The following is a 16,778-nucleotide window of genomic DNA, read 5'->3' as shown; positions in this document are numbered from 1 at the left end:
TTCAGTTCTAGACTAACATATGCCCAAGATTATAACTTTAAATATCTTCTCATTTGATCTCAATTCATTTTCAAATTAAGTATTGTTATAGAATTTATTTAAAATCTTTCCTACTGTCCAACCTCCATATATGGGAAAAGGGTAGTTTATAAAATTATGTGTTTTTTAATTTAAAAAAGAAGTAGGAAAAAGTAAAAAAGGTATCACAATAAAATGGCCCTTTAACTCCAGTTGAAATCAATTTTCATTTATGTAAAAGCACTTGCTGAAACTAAACTGAAATGTAGAATGAAGACAGGGAGTGGGGGAATGAAGAGAGGGAGGAGGAGAGACGAGCAGGAGAGGAGAGAAAAGGAAATTTTCATACAGCCCCTTCCAAGACTATAAAATTCAATTTTCATCCACTACTTACAGTCACCTATCATACTTTCACATTGCTTATCAGTAAGGTCACAGTATATGCACATATGAATTTAAAATACCAGGCATCCTGAATATAAGAGCACAAAAAACTCTATTAATTCACTGAAACCAGCTGTTATTTTAGAAATTAATCTTCCTAGTTATGAAGTACAAATACATAATCACATTTATGAACTTTCTATCAGGAGTATCTCGCTCATGTTAACTGAAGATAACACACCAGGTTGTATTTACTGATGCAATTAATTTATACTATTCAAATGGGTCCAGAAATGTGGCCTTGGCATCTGTACCTTCAGGCTTGAATAAATTAATACTGCCGAAAAGTGGTAATAAAATAAATTCAAATGAAACGTACACCCTTACCATTTTATCTAGTTATGAAGTATATACAAAATACATACTTGATTGGCAGTATGATATGGTAAAAGAGTAACCATTTCAAATCAATCACTGGCTATAACATACGGGCAGTTTTCCCAATTAGAGAACAGGAATAATAGCATACCCTCACATAATTGTGAAAATTATGTGAAATAATATATGCAAAAGTGATACGTAAAGTGTAACAGAATTTATAAATATTAGTTACTATTATCTTTCCCTTGCTCTTTAGAAACTAGGTATACCAGCTTCCTGCCAGTTCCCAGAATGTGCCAAGTTCTTACCTATCACAGGGCCTCATTCTTATTGTTCCTTCTACCTGAACTGCAATTCCTTTGGCTCATTCTTATAATTCAGATTTCTACTTAAATGTCACCTCTTTTTAGAGATAGTCTCTGACAACCTGTATCAATTATGACACGTTAGGATAAAAGTAAGAGAAAATCCAACTCAAAATGGCTTTAAAAATAAGGAAATTTTAATTACTCGATTGACCAAAAAAATTAGTTAACAGCTCCATGAAATAGTCAAAAATCTCTTTTCATCTTTCTATTCTACCCCCTTGGCATGTCAGCATTTGTCCTCAGCCTAGCTCTCTGCACGGCAGCAAGTTGGCTGCCTCGATTCCAGCCACATGTAATTACGTATAACAGAACAACTGGCAATCTCTTCTAGTCTGTCTCATTTTAAAGGAGAGGAAACTACTAATAGAAGTCTCCCCCAGAAGATTTGCACATCTTATTAGCCGAGATTGAGTCACCTGTCCCTTGCAAAATCAATCAATGACAAGCAGAATGGATTACCATTATGGCTTAGACTAAGCAGGATTTATCCCTAACAGTAGGTTCCTGAACAAAACTGGGACCCTGAAAGCAAGAAAGAATGAAAGAATGACTACAAGATCCTAGAAGAATGCTACAACACCTTATCTTTTGTAAAAAGCACTCACCATTTCCCATTATTCTCTATCACAACACTTACTGGCTTATTTATTTCCTACACTAAAGGGTGTGTACCAGTAGAGCAGGGACATGGAGGACAGTGCCTAAAACAGAGAAAGCCCTTTATTAATATCTGTCAAACAAGAAAGTCAATGCATAAATATTACCCAGCTGTACATATATTTGTTTAATATCTATAGTCAAAATAAAAATAAAATCAAGCCTTAGAAGAATTAGAACTAAGATTCAAAGTCAGTTTCATGTTTATTCGTTTATTTTTATATGCAGAAAATGTCAAAAGTAGATAGAAGGAAATATATCCAAACATAATTTCAAACCAAAGACTTGCATTCAAGCCAACTCTTGATAAGCGGTGGAGTCCTCAAACATTACATTTAATAGTTAACAAGGGCAGATAGATACACTGCAAAAATTTCAAGTCATACACAATACAAATAACAAAGAAAGATTCACAATCTTTCCAGAGAACTCTCTTCAAAGAACAGAGATTCAAAAATTCAGATTCAAACAGATTTAAAACTGTTTCTACAGAATGACAGAGATTCAGAAGTACAGTAAACATTTTATGCTATTGAAAATTTTACTGGGATATGTTTTTTTAAAAAAAACATTTAAATTTTCGTATAAGAGGCATGAAAGCCCTTTAAACGTTAATTGTTATTACTGCAGCTATGAAGAATATTACAATGACATTATTGGCTAGTATTTGATTCACTAATACATGAGCCAGATAGGTGACACAGAGACAATTTATATAATCCAAAACAAGAAAAGTTTAAATAAATTATGGTACAACCATTGGTGAGATATTAAGGCTCAGTTTAAAACATTACGTATGAAGACAAATACACATAATATAATGTTAGATGAAATTGCAGGACACAGCGGGATTTGATGATCCTAAGAGATAGCACGAGACCTTGGAAAGTGTAAGCTCTAAGGTAAAAAAAAAAACAACTCAACGTAAATTCTGGCAATACCAATACAGAAATGGACAAGTAAATAACCGGGCAGGCATCTTACCTTCTCTGAGCCTGAATTTTTTTCTTTGAAAAAATTATAATAATTCCTATCATAGGTGCCTATCATTCTAAGTATAATGATGATAACAGCTACATTTATACAGTGCCTCCTGAATGCAAAGTACTTTTCTCATTGCTTCACAATTATAATACTATTTAATCTTTTCAACAACCTTATGATGTAAGTACTACTATCTCCACTTTACAGTGGAGGAAATTAAGGCACACTAAGATTAGACAACTTTCCCAAGGTCACAAAGCCATTAAGTGGCAAAACTAAAATCAGTAATAGCTATTTTTTTATTGTTGTTATTAAGAAGAACCTGCTGACTATAAGAATCGCAAGGGGCGCTAGAAAAATCTCCCTCTACACACATTTTTTAACCCAAGGACAGGGTTATATATAACTAGGATGTCTCGAGTATAATTCAATTCAAAGATATAAAGGCCTCAAACTTTTCCTCCCAAATAGCACAGTGTTAGGAGAGCTGGATAAAACAACTCCATTTGACTTAACTTTTTGACATTTAAGGTTTGGTGAAGTGACTTCAGTTCCAGACCAAGACAGAGAAGACGCCCTTCTCCCTATTCCCCCTCACTAAGGATAGCTAAAAACCCTGGACGTTCTACATAAAACACACACAGGAAGACTGTGAAAGGAGGAAAGAAAAGGCAGACCTACTAGTGATCTAGGGATTAAAAGAACAACACGGCAGTGAGCTCTCCGAGTTTTCTTTTTCCCTCATTTATCCCAGAAGAAGGAACAACAGAAAGAGCAAAAATATGGAGAAATATAATAGACTTTCCCTTCTCAAGTTTTCTACATTATGGTTGACACTTGAAGCAAACGGTATATATAACACTGTCTGTCTGTTTTAAATATACACAGAAGAAATAGTTAAGACAATTATAAAGGAGAGAGGGTAATGGGATTTACAGAGAAATAGTTTCTACATGTCACTCAAACTGGTAAAACAGTAACCCTAGGAGACTGTGATAAGTTATGTATTTTTAATGCAATACTTAAAACAACTACTAAAACATTCATACAAAGAGACACACCCTAACATTTAACAATAGAATCATTAGAGGTTTAATAGAGAGTGAGTTTCAGAGTCAACTAGAATAGTGTTTGCCCACTTCCTCTACTTTCTTGTTGTGTGACTATGGCCAAATTATTTAACCTCTCTGTAAACTAGAGTTAATAACATTCATTTGGGGCCAAATAGAATTAAAACAATAGCTACAATTATTATAGCTATTATTATATTTTGATTGAATCAGACTATTAACTCTCTCTAATTTATTTCCTTTTGCTAGTTTAAATAAATATTTAAAGTAGTCTTGAATTGAGATATGTATGTAAAGTGCTAGTTCCAGTGACTACCAGATAGTATGAGCTTGATAAATAAAAACTACAATTATGTATTAATAAATATAAAGGAGTTATGGTTAGCCTTTCCTTAATTTAAATAGATTTCGTACCATAAGATCTTATAACCTCCTTGACATCAGTCTTAGCAATGATTTTTTGGATTTGACAACAAAAGCAAAAATAAACGAGTGGAACTACATCAGAAAAGCACTTCTATACAGAAAAGGAAACTATCAACAAAATGAAAAAGCAACCTATGAAATGGGAGAAAATATTTGCAAGTCATATATCTGATAAGGGGTTAATATTCCAAAATACATAAAGAACTCATACAACTCAAGAGGAAAAAACTCAAACAATCCATTCCATTTAAACAATGGGCAGAGGATCTGAACAGACATTTTTCCAAAGGCAACATACAAACGGCCAACAGGTACATGAAAAAATGCTCAACGTCACTAATCATCAGCAAAATGCAAAGCAAAACCACAGTGAGATATCACCTCACACCTGTTAGAATGGATATTATCAAAAGATTAGAAATAAGTGTTGGTGAGGATACAGACAAAAGGAAACCCTTGTGCACTGTTGGTGGGATTGTAAATTGGTGCAGCCACTACGGAAAACAGAAGAGAGTTTCCTCAAAAAGTTAAAAATAGAACTATCATATGATCCAGAAATTCCACTTGTGGGTATTTATCCAAAGGAAACAAGATCACTACCTGGAAAAGATATCTGCACCACCATGTTTACTGCAACATTATTTACAATAGCCAAGACATGGAAACAACAAGTATCCATCAACAAAATTTAAATGGTGAGAGATACATGGAAAAGAATGAATAGATCCACAAGGAAAAAACAAAGGTAAAACCTATATAGAAACCACATTTGATAAATTACAATGAAATATATATGACCTCCTGCAGTCTTTCTAGGCCTATAATTCCACATTATCCAAACAAAACCAAATCATAAATTAGGCAACATGCTTAAAGAGATTGTCAAACTCTCAAGTGAGGCATCTAAACCTCTGTCTACTCAAAGCTACTGAATTAAATGTGTCAAGTCAATTATTTGGTGTCACAGAAACCATTAGAAAGGGTGGGCCCAAGTATCAATACATGAACAATTTTTTAGAATCACTTTATCTAAAAGAGTGAAAGAATATCAACGATTTGCTGTGTAGGCTCCAAAACAATCTTTTTTCAATCTCTTCCACGGAAAATGGCTAATCCGATGTTTTCTAACATCTTTTTCATATTTGCCAATCCAAAATTTTGAGAGGAGACACTTGAAGTGTCGTTAATAGGAAGGAATTTACCAGAAAAAAAAACAAAACTCATAAGTACTTCATTTAACAATCGGATAACAAGCTAACAATAGTAACCTACAAAAAACTGTCAATATTCTAAAGACAAGAATTACTGATGTCCCCCCCATGGATTTCACAAGCTCTTCTAACCACCCCCAATATCCAACAAAATGTGATTTGGTAACTAGTTGTACATATGTCACTGAATTATTAAATAATCTTTTTTCCCATAAAATAAAAGTTTCTTATTTCCCATTAATCTAATAAAATTTCACCAGTATGACCAAAGTAGATCCACAGTCTTCTCAATCTCTTAGTCATTTATACTGCTCTCCTTCAATTCTCCTTATATCTTCACTCTCCCCAATACATATCCCTCTGTACGCAAACCATTAAATCTCAGTGGCGCTTTATTATTTATACTTCTTCACCTCAGTATAAGGATATGGTTCTGCACATTACAAAATACCCCAACACAGCAGTAGCTAAGCTTAAACAAGATTGAGGGTTATTTCTTTCTTTTGTAAAAGAAGTCTAGAGAGAGACGACGTAGACATGGTGGTTGCATAGTACCCTCAGGGATCCAAGTTTCTCACTTTCTCTTAGGCACATTCTAGATGCCTAGCTTCCATCATCAAGATCACCTCATGGTCCAAAATGTTTGCTAAAGCTCCAGTTAGCATGTCTTCAATAAAGGTCAAAAGGAAGAAGAGAAACTGAATGGCAAAAAAGGGTCTCTTCCAGCTGGGTCAGTGCCTTTACAAGCACACTCATATTACTTCTGCTTTCAACTCTTTTGTCAGAACTCAGTCACATAGCTGGGAAATACGGTCTTTTCCTTCAGGCATCAATGTAGCTAGCTTAAAAAAATCAGGATTCTATTACCATAGAAGAAGGAGAAAGAGACTTTAGGATTATAGAATACTAGCAGCCTGCAATGACTCCATATCCATTTTTCACAGCTTCTGAATAACCCTTGATTTTGGGAGAAGCATTATATCATATTTTTAATCTAATACAGCCAATGTAAAAGCTTTCCCAATAAATGCTTTTACTTTCCTGGCCACGTGTACAGTGTAGCCAATCCCAAACTACAGTGATATCACAATAGGTATAGTAAGATTATTAATTCTGAAGTCTTACTGGATAGGATTTTTCATCTACCACATCTTGTGCACCAGCTGGGATAGAAAAGTTTATTTGTTTTGAACAAGTGACCTGACAGAACGACAGAACTCACTCTGTGTGTCTTGACCAATTAGGAAAGCAACAGAGCTCCAAAGTGGTCTCTTCTGTTACAAATCTTGGACCTACGCTTATTCCACAGGCACATCTGCTGTATCATCATAATTATCATCAATCCCATTATAGTACCATCACTTACTGAACATGTACTAGGTCCCTGTGCAAAGTGTTTTATTTATTTTATTCATTCAGACCTCATAACAACCCTATTATGTTATTTTTATCCTCATTTTATAGAAGATAATAATAACAAACATTTATTGAGTGCTCACTCTATGCCAGGTACACTCGAAGTGTTTCATAGATGAGTACTATTATTATCCCTAATTTACAGATGAGAACGAGGAGGCAGAAAAGTTAGTAACTTGCCCCAAGTCACACAGCTTATAAGTAGCAGAGCCAAAATTCAAATCCTCACAACCTGGCTCCAGAGTCCACTCAGTTAACTACTAAACTATACTAATATCAAATAAACAAGCAGAGAGTAAGTAACTTGCTTAAGGTCACAAAACCAGGAGGAGCCAAGATTCACAGCCAGATCTATTTAACTATGGAGTTCTTGTTCTCAACTCCAAATGAATCAAAGCAATACGGGTTGGCTGACTAAGGAACTATTACTCTTTAAGGGCAGAGTTACAAGGTTTTATTATTTAGTTATTTTACCAAAATAACAAACATAATCCATGAATTTCAATGGTAAACAATTTAGGAGGACGAAATGCAGTGCATCCATGTCGCCTAGGCAACACTACAGGTAGACTCATCTCTTTTAGCAGTAACAGACCCAAAAAAAAGCAGCTCTGGAAAATGCATCTAGTGACTGTCATTCATCAGTTTCAATTTTTTCACAAGTGAATAGTCACTAGTATCTAAAAGATCTTAAATAATTAGATGTCTGCATTTTACATCTGCTATCAAAAATTAAAGAGTAAACCATCTTTTGCTACACCAAACTCAATAGATATATCTAGAAGCGGTAATTTTTAAAGGTATCAGAAAATATTTTTTAAGAAATAATAAAAATTAACAGAATCAAATTCAGACATTTTGCTGTCATCTGTTGGAATTAATGCATTTATAGTTCTCTAATCTATCAATTACAATCCTGACCCTCATCCTTTGAGAGATACATAAATTATGGCTATAAATTTCCTCAGCATGTTTTCTTAAGATTTACACCATACAATTCTGATACCAGAGTCAAAATGCCTTTGTTAAGCCTGAGCACACAACATACAAATCACAATGCTATTACTGGCTCATTTTCAAACATTCCCCTAAGAATTTCATGTTCTCTTCCAAGAACAGCATAGGTACACAATAACTATCAGACAGGGTACCTTGCACCTAAAACAGTTACAGAAACACTGTAAGCACTAATGACAAAGAATAAAACTCATGTCTCCAGTTGAGTCAACCATAAACATGACAATCGTTAACTCTTTCATGAGCACCGCCTATCCTTCAAAAAAACTTAGGCTTAGTGTATTGTTCTTCACCAAACACATCCTTTTTTCATAATTCCAAACTTAATGAGACATTTTCAATTAACCTCACACCAATGTATGTTTATATTCTAATTCCAATCGCCAATGATTGTAAACTAACTGGAGGAATTTTAAAGAAATAATGAGCAGTACTAAACTTACACTGTTTCACTGTATCTCAATAGATGGAATATAAAACATATCTTTTATTAGTATAAAGTTCATACACTATGTAAGAGTTAGGTTAAGGGTTTTTTTTTTTAGTTATGTTGAATCCTGTTTAAAAGAAAGAACCAAAAAGTACCATAAAACAGCCAGTGATCACTGGTGAGGCATAAAAGTACCAAAAAGAGGGGGCCGGCCTGGTGGCGCAGCAGTTAATTTTGCACAATCCTCTTCTCGGTGGCCCAGGGTTCGCCGGTTCAGATCCTGGGTGCAGACATGGCACCTCTTGGCAAAAAGTCATGCTGTGGTAGGCATCCTACATACAAAGTAGAGGAAGATGGGCATGGATGTTAGCTCAGGACCAGTCTTCCTCAGCAAAAAGAGGAGGATTGGCAGTAGTTAGCTCAGGGCTAATCTTCCTCAAAAACAAACAAACAAACAAAAAAGCACCAAAAAGAATATAAATTTATATTTATATAAATCTTTATATATTTATATAAAAGCTATTATAAATCATTAGAGTTGCACCAACTTTAATTTAATGCATCAATTGACTGGTAACTAATATTAGATGAAAAGCAGCCAAAGCAGGTTTTATTTACAGCTATGTGTGGAAGAATACCAGAAATGTTGTTACTAAGATAAATTTAACTTAGGCAACAGTTAAAACTTGAATTTTTACACGTAATAGTATTTGAACACAATCTGAAATGGGCAGGATATATCACCTGCTAAAAATATCTTTCTTCATTTTAAAAGCGTTCAGAGATCTTTACTTTCACCTATGAGGGAGTGATAAGATCCAGAATTAACTTCCAAATGTAAACAACTAGAAAACTGCACACACTGTGTATCTGATATTGGACAACAGGCAGCTCAAAACTGATTGCTAAAAAAAGGGAAATAAAACAGGTGAGCCCTATAATTACCTGGGATGTCTTTCTGAAAGCACTTTTGGGACTGCAGTATGTAGGAGGGGAAACCCAAATAGAATCCAGTGCATTCCTGAGTTGAAAAGACAGAAATCAAGACTACACAAAGGCCAAGGCAACAATTATTTTGGGGAAAAGTCCCTGAAGTGAGAGAGCTACACAAAGACCTATTAAAAAAAGGATCCTCTTAAATTACCTGAATACCAATCTGAATACCAATGCATAGGGTGAAAACCCATAGGTTGAGCAAAAACAACTTCTGGGAAAGAAAAATTACCCAGTAGCTAAAGCTAAATAATTTCCAGAGCTCACACTGAGCCAGGAATCTCTCAAGTTCTCACAAACAAGATAAAGAGTCCTCACTGAATCCTTAGGACTTTCAGTAAAGACCCAAGAAGAGAGGTCAACCCGAGTAATGAGGCTAAGAAAGTACAAGAGTAAAGGTTGCTATGGACCTGCCAGAAAACCTTAAAATCATTGCAAGTACAAGAGTAAAGGCTACTATGGACCTGCCAGAAAACCTTAATATCATTAACACACACGGAAAGGGAAGAGGGAAGAAAAGAAATGTACTGTCACTGAGTCCATTTCGGAAAAGCTCAGTCTCAAAATTCTCCCGCGCGTATGCAGTGCCACTTCGCAACACGTTACTTCCTCCCGTGCGCCACTCAGAGGGGCAGCTGCCACCGCCACCACAGGAAAGAAGTCCGAGATGTGGCAAGGCATTGCCATGCCCAAGAATAAAGGCAAAAGTGGTAAAAACAGTGCAGCGCCATGAATAAGAATGAATCTGAACAAAGTGGCTGTGTACAGAGGATGAATAAGAGCATGCTCAGGTAACCAAATGTTGGAAAATGGATGATTAGAAGCAATGAGTTTTGATGGTGTAAAGTGGTTATGTCCTATCAAAGGAAAACTTAGAAAAACGGTTTGAATAAATACCTCAGACGGTATTTTGGTTGGTCTGCCAGACTATGGAGATAACAAAGCTGAGGTAATTTTAAAATACAATGCAGATGAAGGTATAAGTCTTAAGGCATATGGCAAGCTTCCAAAATATGCTAAAATCAATGAAACATACATTTGGTACTGGAGATGAGGATGAAATCCAGTTTGATGATACTGGAGACAACGATAAAGACCATGATGCTATAACTCAACGTTTTACATTCCAAGTTTTCTGAGGAATAACCCCAAAGGTGATATGGGCTTCCTTGTCCTTCTCTGTAGCTTAGCAATTTTATCTTGGAATCCCCTTCTTAAATGAATATATGAACTCCTGATGCTCAGATACTCTTGGAAGCAGTTCCTTTGTCTTCCTGATTGTTCCCTCATTAGTTAGATAAAACTTGGACACATGTTAACAAATAACTTTAAGGAGTAAGCTTTCATAGAACACATCTAAGTCTGATTCCAAAGTCCTATGTTCTCAATCACAACTTTCTTTTTAAAAAAACAAAGAATAGTCTACATGAGTAGCATATGAGAAAATTAATGAGAAAATCCCACTATGCAAGAGAAAATGCTTATGGTATAAAGAATACTGGAAAGGGAACAACATATGTCTTACAGATAAGAAAATCAGGGTATTTAAAGGTGAAGTAACAGGCAGTGGGAGTGGTGTCAAACAGCTCACAAGTGTCAGACAGGAATTTCAACCCAGTTATCTGATTCCAGATTTGACTATGAGGAGGTCTTCCACAGCAAATATCTTCCCATGTCTACCAGAGATCTGAAACAAAAGGATCTCCTATCAATAGTTAGAATAAGAGAGAAAAATCTTTGCCATCCTAAGAACACTACTCATAATTAACAGTGACTTGTGGAAGAGTCACTCTACCTAAAGAGCTCTCTTGTTTTCTTATGACCTATAAAAACCTTTGCAGCTCAAACTATTTTAGTACTATGAATTAAAAAAAAAAAAAGGATTCCTCTAGTTTCCCCTCATCATTCATGAATTCATCCATATTTACCCACTGCCCCACTGCCTACCAAGTGCTTGGCACTGTACTGAGTGTCAAAGATACAGTAATGAGCAAGACAGAGAGAATCTCCACTGTTTTAGTGGATCTTAGAATCTACCAGGAAAGCAAAAATGAAACAAATAATTACACAATTTATGTTTCTAAACATGCTGAGCCTGCTCCCAACACAAGGCTTCTGAACTTACCTGAAACACACTTACCCAAATATCCACCACAGCTCTGTCCCTCACCAAATTCAGGTCATCACCCAACCAGCACCTTCTCAGTGAAACCTTCCCTGACCATTCTGTATAAAAATGATATACTCCTCAATCCCACATTCCCTATCACCTGCCCTGATGTACCTACTTTTCTCTAGAACATCTATCACCATCTGACATACCTATTTGCTTAGGATCCGTATCCCTACTAGAATATAAGCTCCAAGAGATCAATAATTTCTCTTTTGTTGACAGGTATCACTCGCAGTCTAGAACAGTGCCTGTAGTATTGCAGGCACTTAATAAATACTGTTGACTAATGAATAAATGAATGCAATGAAGAAAAGCACAAGTATTGTGAGAACGTATAAAAGGAGAAACCATTAATTTCATTTAGACTAACATACACAATGTTTTTATCTACATACGTGTCTGCATCACAGTTAAAATAACAATTATAAGTGCTATCTATCATTCATGTATATGGTCTTAATTGAGGTATTTTGTTTCAGTTTTTCTATAATTCCTTTCTTATAAATTATTTTTAAACATTTAAAGTATGTACAATAGAGTGACTTACTGCTAAAAAGATCCATATTTTTATACTAGAAGCAGTCAACTAACAAAACGATTTATTCTCCAATCTATAATCTATCTCACCTTAAAAAATGAAGACAAGATGAGATGTACTAGTTTACCTGGATTTGATATTACCATATTCACTGAACTAGAACAGGCATCTTATTTTTCAGAAAAGAAAAAGTAAAAAGGAGAGAAAGGATCTAAAATTACCTTCCAAGGTTTATAGTTCGATGTCTTTGTTTCGTATGCTCAGTGGGTGAAGATTTTATACAATTAAGGCACTTAAAGCAAATCACCTAGAAAAACAATAATTGTTTCAAATTTGCTATATCACAGTCCAAAGGACTATATAGCCTGATAAAACTCTTGTTTTGAAGACGAATAATACTTTTATTTATACCTAAGCAATGTTAACCTTTAAAGGTTAACAGTATCATTTAACAATTTAAATAATTATTAAGTAATATAATAAATTAAATTAATAATAATTTAAATAATTGTTTAATATTATTTTAAAAGATTTAAAAAAAAACCCTAGACATCGTTTTCTAATTCAATCACATATTGTTTGCTCTGGCGTCAGGGTTTTTCAATCACATATTGTTTGGAACTCCAATAACTAGAGTCACCATGATCTTCCAGAAGATAAAAAAAGTAAAGTTGCTATAGTATTTCTAACAAAATGAGTTTGCTATGAACAATCTACGTGTAGGATGGAACACTTTCCATGAATCCATTAATTTCTCCTGATAAAAACACAAGCTATTGCAAGAAAATAGTCAGGAAGTAGTTATTTAATATAATCTATCCTATTATACTATGAAAACCTAAGAATATTGACCAGATATAGCCGGGACTCCCAAAGCACATGTATTCTCTTCTGTAATTAAGAAAATCAGCAGTCATACTAGGCAAAGGATAAAATATGCAGTTCAATGTAGTATCTATTAAGAACTACATCCAAACTAAGTTCTCAAATACACAAAAAAGCTAAGGAATCTTCTCAGTTTTCCATCATCTAATTATGCAGACATTCTTCAAAGTATACATAAAACAAAATTAAAATCACTATTAAATATTTTCCTATCCTTAACACGTTAAAAAACGTTACTGATCATTTTAAAACTATATCCTCTGAGTGTTCAAGGTAAATGCTAAATGGTAAAGGTAAGTATTTTCCTCTGGTTAACTAAATTCTTCCAGAAAGAAAATGCAGAATTTTTTAATGTAGATACATTTTACATTTACAGGACAACGAACCACCAACCATGGTGGTTGGACAATGGACCACCAACTATGTTTACTGATACAGACATTAAGTTAAAAAATCAATTTATCCAAAAACATTTTAAATTAGATTAATTATTTTTAAATAGTGGCACACGGTCATTGTAAAACAAAAGAAACAATCACAGAAATACATAAAGGATAAAGGAAAGAACACAGGAAACCCACCTCCTACAAGGAATAATTCATTGTTACCATTTCTCCACCATCTCTCCAGACATTTTATATAAATGTAAATAATCTTACATTAAAGAAATCATTCCATACATCCTATTCTATAGCCTATTTTCTTTAATTCAACATTAGGTAAAGAACATTTTTTACATCAGCCAATATATATCTATGTATGTCATTATTTTTTGATCCAGTGTATTACATTCTATGTATGACCATAACTTACTTAACTATTTTCCCTATTAATAGATATTTGATTTGTTCCTAATTTTTTTTTTTTAAGATTTTATTTTTTCCTTTTTCTCCCCAAAGCCCTCCGGTACATAGTCGTACATTTTTAGTTGTGGGTCCTTCTAGTTGTGGCATGTGGGACGCCGCCTCAGCGTGGCCTCATGAGCAGTGCCATGTCCGCGCCCAGGATTCGAACCAAGAAACACTGGGCCTCCTGCAGCGGAGCGCACGAACTTAACCACTCGGCCACGGGGCCGGCCCCGGTTCCTAATTTTTTTAATGAAATATCTCTAATACAAAGAACAGAACACTCCACACTTCTTCACTAAAATATCCTTTACCCCAAATCCTTCTCCACAATACACACATTTATTTATTCAAATATTTTTAAGGGTCTATTATGATCTACTCACTGTTCTAGGCAATCTAAGTTCCAAGACTGCAGGGACTGATTCTTTTAACCACTGCTTTATTTCCAGCGTTCAGTGGCGTGTCTGGTTCATAGTAGACTTTCATATATGTGTTGAATGAGTGGATGATCATCCTTGTTCATTCATCCTTCTTCACTTCTGCAATTATCTTTTTTTTAAGTTTTAACTTTGAAATTAGTTCTGTTTTTCATTTGTTTCACCCTATGGAGTAATAAGCCTGTTAAATGTCTTCACCACTCACAATTCAGGCTCAGTACTGGGAGCCAAGCAGATAAATACGGAGGAAAAAAATGGTATTACAGTGCTACCTTTTGGAACCTCTGCTCAACTATGTTTAAAATTTTCATAGTTCCTTTTGAGTTTCAACACATCATCCAAAGGAAATGGGAATCTAACAGCTGGTTGTGTTTTCCTCTGGTCTCCTGAACATTTCAGTGGAAAAAAAGACTAGGAACACTCTCCAAAATGTCTAGCTGGCACACCAGAAAAATCCTAAAACTCCAATTAAACTGCAAAATTATGACTGAATTCATAAGATTTATTTTGCTTTTCCAGGAATAATACTCTGAGGGAAGGAAAAAAAAACATTGAGGCACAAAAACATACCAAAATGTTTTTATTCCGATCAAATTTTGGTCTTTAAAATTACTATGAAATAGATCTGTTGAGAAACCTTTAGACAAGCTGTCTTCTTTCATTTGGGAAATCTAGGCACTATAGGGATTAAATTAGAATCATAAACCTGGAAAGAACCTTGAGATATATATGGAGTTCATCCTTCCACCTTTTGGCTCATTTACACTAAAGCCAGTTTACATACATACAAATTGTATCCACAACGAAGAATTATCCAGCTCAAACCCAGGGGAACATATTGGCAGTATCTTCACTTTACATATATGTAAATGTTATTTTAATTATTTCCACATCTGTGATGCATTAGGTACAAGAGACATTTCTCAGCCCTTTATACAGTGAACAGATGGTGAGCCATTACAAAAATTAGGAGATTAGGTAACATCTTAAGGAATTATTAATAACCTTGCTCTTCAGCCAGAGGATAGCTACAGAGTTGGACAAACAATTTTCCTAGGAGGATAATGAGGAATTAGGGAGACATCCTTGGGGAAATGATTTGAGAATAGACAAAAGACAGAATGCAGTCCTGCTCCAAAAGTCATACAATTTTTAGAAAGTTACCATGTCATTTCTAGGGCTGAAATAATGTAGTCCCAGTGAAATCTTTTGAGGACTGGTGATACAGCATCAATAAATAGGACAGTGTTTTTGGGTGAGGGGACACCACCTAAAGAGAAAAGGTTTCCTAACTTTAAAAGGAGAAAAATTTGATTTATTAACAAAGTTATTTCAATATTAACTGTGAAAAATGGCTTATCTTCCTTCCCCTAGAACATAAGAAGCTAACAAAATCACATGATATTCCAAAGAAAGATACTATTGCTTGAATCTGGGTCACTAAAATTATCAACTGTTCAAAAGGAGACAAAAGAAAGTGGTAACATTAATTATCTGCAATTATACATTTTCTTTGTTGTTAACATAAAACACATCTCACATACAACCTCATAGGCCATTCAAATGAGATATACATCCCTAGGTTTGAACTCTCCAGCGATGGCACCTTTGAAGTAAAGGGTGGACAAATAGTTAAAACTATTTAAACAATTCCTGATCACTAAATGTGAACAGATTTTTTTTTAACTAAAATAAGTTTTAATATTTACCACTATCACTCTTATTATTTTTTTTCATAGAAAAGAACATGAAAGTTCAACTAATACAAAAAGGCCCTATTGAAAAAAAAGATAGGAGGCGGGGCAGGAATACTCAAACAGTTTCAAGGACAAAAAGCATGTTCCATACCAGATCACATTTACAGTTCCTCATCTAGAATTCAACTGACATCCAACTGCAGCAATCAACCAAGCTTGGCAAATTAAAATAACAGTAATTTTGACAGATTATCGTCTATAAATATTCAAATATGGATGTTTGTGTGCATGCAAGGGTCTCTGTCCGCCAATCAAAATGCTTTGTTTAGGATCTTAAAATTGAGCTTTTTTCACCTTTCTTTTCTGTAGGAATCCCCTGAATTCTTAACTTTCATTTTAACTCTTTTACCTCAACTGATAAAGAGACCAATTATTTCTCTTATCTGTAGCCTGAATTCAAAATTTAAGGGTAACATTGATATAAAGCACCGACAGACAAAAAGAAAGTACCTAGACTCTTTGGAAATCTAGTTCTGTAAAGACAAAAAGAAAGATCTGAGAATGGGGGGGAGGGGGGACAGAAACAAAATCTTGAAAGATGGCAACTGAATAAAAGATTAACTTTTTATTCATGCTATCAGGTATACCTTGGTGAAGTAAAATCTAAATGTAAAGAGTAACTAACAAACTTCATAAATTTGGGTTGTAGTCAAAGTTCCATTAAGATAGACTAGCATTTATTTGGCTCAAGGCAAGACCCTATGCTTTGATGACAAGTTTAAGTACATCAAAGTGTCAAAGTGGGGAAATGCAATTAGTATGAAATTCAAACCAAATGCAATTTT

At 34.6% G+C, this 16,778-nt stretch overlaps 1 protein-coding gene across 5 annotated transcripts in view; it reads right to left on the bottom strand.

Moving 5' to 3' along the window:
* Positions 1-16,778, bottom strand: part of FUT8 (fucosyltransferase 8) — a 275,062-nt gene that overhangs the window by 160,016 nt on the left and 98,268 nt on the right. Inside the window, exon 1 of one of the 5 annotated variants that reach the window (XM_070594011.1) lies at positions 14,183-14,401. The exons of the other annotated variants lie outside the window; for them this stretch is intronic. The gene's annotated coding sequence lies outside the window, so the exon portion shown is untranslated. Of the gene's footprint in view, positions 1-14,182; positions 14,402-16,778 lie in introns of those variants that run through there. 5 annotated transcript variants of the gene reach the window in all.

The sequence above is a fragment of the Equus przewalskii genome, chromosome 25, assembly GCF_037783145.1.
Source record: "Equus przewalskii isolate Varuska chromosome 25, EquPr2, whole genome shotgun sequence".
Classification (NCBI taxonomy): Eukaryota; Metazoa; Chordata; class Mammalia; order Perissodactyla; family Equidae; genus Equus; species Equus przewalskii.
The sequence above is the reverse complement of the archived record's forward strand: the minus strand, read 5'-3'. Positions and strand labels throughout refer to the sequence as shown.